The sequence below is a fragment of the Cebus imitator genome, unplaced genomic scaffold (assembly GCF_001604975.1).
Source record: "Cebus imitator isolate Cc_AM_T3 unplaced genomic scaffold, Cebus_imitator-1.0 Scaffold32, whole genome shotgun sequence".
Taxonomy (NCBI): domain Eukaryota; kingdom Metazoa; phylum Chordata; class Mammalia; order Primates; family Cebidae; genus Cebus; species Cebus imitator.
This window is the reverse complement of record NW_016107347.1, coordinates 3,054,063-3,058,338: the sequence shown is the minus strand read 5'-3', so window position 1 is coordinate 3,058,338 and position 4,276 is coordinate 3,054,063. Positions and strand designations below refer to the sequence as shown.

The 4,276-nt window shown below is 46.0% G+C and overlaps 1 pseudogene; it reads right to left on the bottom strand.

The window, feature by feature from the left end:
- Positions 1 to 1,787: 1,787 nt before the first annotated feature.
- LOC108301080 lies at positions 1,788 to 2,586 on the bottom strand (annotated as a pseudogene).
- Between the last annotated feature and the right edge of the window lie 1,690 nt (positions 2,587 to 4,276).

Here is a 4,276-nt window from a genome sequence, read left to right as displayed (position 1 = left end):
AAAAAAAAAAAAAAAAAAAGAACGAATTGATTCCAAAGTTAGCTTGGGGAAGGGGCAGAAAGGGTCCTGTGTTTAAATGTGCTGCTTCACTTCTGGAGCAGAAGGTGGGAATTTTTATACGGTAGGAGAGGAAATGAGCAAGAGCGGGGGTCCTCCTGCTAGCTTGGTGCCTTATCTGCCGGGCAGTTGAGTTGGTGCCTTCCTGGGCAGAAGTAAGTTGAAAAAGTGGCCAAGTGGGTGTGCTTTCAATATGCCCTCCTGGGGGATGAATGTCCCGTGGCAGCCCCTGGAAGCGGACGTTCCCTGGCGGGTGTGCTTTGGTCTGCAAATTGACTCAGCTCTCAAGGAGAGATCTATCCTGGAAAAACTGGCCCTGTAGGGAAGGGGGAGGAGAAACGTTATACTTGCATTTCTGGAGGGCTAAATAGTAGCCGGGAAAATGAGAAAAGAAGAGAGAGAGAAGGAAAAAAACAATTAAACCACCTCTAAAAAAACAGGGGTCCTGGGTTAAACTAAGTGCTGGTGTAGATTTGCCCGTAATATTAAAGGCAAAGTAACCGTTTTTCCTTTTTGAGAGGACTGTTAAAGTCAGGAGACTCTGAGGTCATGTGTGTGTTTCAAGGAAGAGAACAAGGCTTTCATTCCATTTCTGACTTTTTTCTTTTTTTGAGACGGAGTTTTGCTCTGCCACCCAGGCTTGAGTGCAAAGGCATGATCTCGGCTCACTGCAACCTCCACCTCCCAGTTCAAGCCATTCTCCTCCCTCAGCCTCCTGACTAGCTGGGATTACAGGTGCCCACCGACACGCCCATCTAATTTTTTGTACTTTTAGCAGAGACAGGGTTTCATCATGTTGGCCAGGCTGGTTTTGAACTCCTGACCTCAGGCGATCCGCCTGCCTTGCCCTCCCAAAGTGCTGGGATTACAGTGTGAGCCACCGCGCCTGGCCCATTTCTGACTTTTTAAATTTGAGGTTGTACATCAGTGGCTTGTGGTTTCTTGTGTTTTATTTGGCTCTCCCCAGCATTTATGGCACTTTTAATTCAACTGCTAACATTTCAAAACAAGGAGTGTAGCAAATTCTATTCTTGTCCACAGTTATCCCTTACCCTCCCTTGGAGGCCTGTGGGAGAGGCATAAGTCCTCTCCCCTCTCCCTCAGGCCTGGACAGGGGGCTTGCTTTGGCGAACAGGGTGTAAGCAGAAGTGACCCGTGCCTCCTGGAGCAGTAACTTGAAGAAGCACCACATGGGTCTGCGGGCCCGCTTCTCCCTCAGCCACAAGACAGTGTGTCCAGGGTGGATCCGCTTTACAGCTGGATCGTGGAACAAGAAGCCATGCACAGCAAAGCCACAGCTGCTGGTAACACGAGCGGAAATGAACCTTTTTTTCCCCAGTGCTACTGTAAATGGGATTTTGTTTTATTTTGTTTTGTTTCTGGCTGAGCACAGGGGACTTTGTTGACAGTACAAGACAAGGGGCTCCCTAGGCCCTTTCCTCTTCAGGGGGTTTGCATGGAAACTGTGAGGAGGGGAGATTCTCAGTGTGGTGGAGACTGAGTGTGGCAGGGACTCCCCAGCAGTGAGGACCTCTCTTCCTCTCCTTCCCTCACTGGGGCTTTTGGTCCAGGGGTCTTACTCCTTGGAGGCCATGTGGGCCATGAGGTCCACCACCCTGTTGCTGTAGCCAAATTCATTGTCATACCAGGAAATGAGCTTGACAAAGTGGTCATTGAGGGCCATGCCAGCCCCAGCATCGAAGGTGCAAGAGTGGGTGTCGCTGTTAAAGTCAGAGAGACAACCTGGTGCTTGGGGTAGCCCAGGATGCCCTTGAAGGGGCCCTCTGATGCTGCCTCACCACCTTCTTGATGTCATCATATGTGGTAGGTTTTTCCAGATGGCAGGTCAGGTTTATGACCGACACGTTGGCAGTGGGGACATGGAAGGCCATGTCAGCGAGCTTCCTGTTCAGCTCCAGGATGATAGTGCCCACAGGCTTGGCAGTGCCAGTACATGCAAGGATGATGTTCTAAAGAGCCCCATGACTGTCACAACACGGTTTCCTGGGTGGCAGTGATGGCATGGACTGTGGTCATGAGTCCCTCCACAGTATTGAAGTTGTCATGGGTGAGCTTGGCCTGGGGCATTAAGCAGTTGGTGGCACAGGGAGCCTCGCTGACGATCTTGAGGCTGTTGTCATACTTCTCATGGTTCAAGCCCATCACGAACATGGGGGCATCGGCAGAGAGGGCAGAGATAATGACCCTTTTGGCTCTCTCCCGAAAGTGAGCCCTACTCTTCACTATGATGATGAAGATGCCAGTGGACTTCACAACATACTTAGCACCAGCGTCACTCCATTTGATTTTGGGAGACTCTAGCTCCTGGGAGAGGGTGATGGGATTTCTATTGATGACAAGCTTCCTGTTCTCAACTTTGATGGTACCATGGAATTTGCCATGGGTGGAATCATGCTGAAAGATGTAGGCCATGTAGCTGATGTCAATGAAGGGGTCATTGATGGTGACAATATTTACCAGAGTTAAAAGCAGCCCTGGTGACCAGGTACCCAATCTGGCCAAATCCATTGACTCCGGGCTTCACCTTCGCTGTGGTGTCTCAGGGATGCAGCTGTCTGTTGAATGGGAGTAGCAGAAGGCCAGGATTGTTTTCTTAATTCCCCTCTCCACCAGCACCCAGATGGAGTCTTACTGTGTCCCTGAGGCGGGAGTGTAGTGGCGTGATCCTGGCTCACTGCAACGTCCACCTCCCGGGTTCAAGCAATTCTCCTACCTCATCCTCCCGAGTAGCTGGAATTACAGGCACATGCCACGATGCCCACCTAATTTTTGTATTCTTAGTAGAATGGGGTTTCACCATGTTGGCCAGGCTGGCCTCGAACTCTTGACCTTGTGATCCACCGGCCTGGGTCTCCCAAAGTGCTGGGATTACAGGCGTGAGCCACTGTGCCCAGCCCTCTTAATTGCTTTTTTAGAAAATTTGTTGTTAGTGTATAGAAATGCCACTGATTTTTGTGTGCTGATTTTGTATCTTCAAACCTTGATAAATTTGTTTATAGTTCTAATATTTTTTTGGCGGAGTCTTTAGGATTTTCTCTATATAAGGCCAGATTGCCAGCCAATAGAGGCAATTTCACATCTTCCTTTCCTATTTGGATGCCTTTTGTATCTTTTCCTTGCCTAATTGCTCTGGCTAGAAATTCTAGCACTATGTTGAACAGAAGTGTCAGGAATGGCGTCCTTGCCTTTTTCCCGAGCTTAGAAGAAAAACTATCAGCTTTTCACCATTAAGTATGATGCTAGCTGCAGGCTTGTCATATGTGGGCTTTATTGTGCTAAGGTACATTCCTTCTGTTAACAGTTTTAATCACGAAATGATGTTGAATTTTATCAAATGCTTTTTCTGTATCTGTCAAGATGATCATCTGGTTTCTGCCCTTCATACTGTTAATAGGGTGTATCACATTTATTGATTCGTGCATGTTGAGCCATCTTTGCACCCTGGGGGTAAATCTCACTTGATCAGGTGCATGATCCTTTTATGTGCTGTTGAATCCAATTTGCTAGTATTTGTTGACAATTTTTTCATCTATGTTCATCAGGGATATTGGCCTGTAATTTTCTTTTCTTGCAGTGTCCTTGTCTGGCTTTGATACCAGAGTAAAGGTGGCCTTAAAAAATGAATTTGAAAGTATCCCCTCTGCTTCAATTTTTTAGAAGAGTTTGAGAAGAATTGGTATTTTTCTTCTTTAAATATTAGGCAGAATTCAGCTATGAAGCCATCCAGTCCTAGGCTGTTCATTGATGGGGGGCTTTTTATTACTGATTCAATCTCCTCACTCATTATTGATCTTTTTGGATTTTCTGTTTCTTCGTGATTCAGTTTTGGTAGGTTGTGTGTGTCTAGAAATGTATCCATTTCACCTAGATTGGGTTTTGAAAAAAATCCAACTTTTTGGCAAATAATTGTTCATAGTCATTTCTTATGATCCTCTTTATTTCTGTAGCACAAGAAACACAAGCTAAATAGTTTCTACACAATGAGAAAAACAACTAACAAAATAAAGAGGCAACCCATAAACAGGGAGAAAATATTTGCAAACAATTCGTCTGTTAAGGAGTTAATATCCAAAATATGTAAGGAGCTCAAACAACTCAATAACAAGAAAACAACCCAATATTTTAAATGGGCAAAGGATCCAAATAGACATTTCTCAACAGAAGATGTACAAATGGCCAACATCAGGGAAATGCAAAT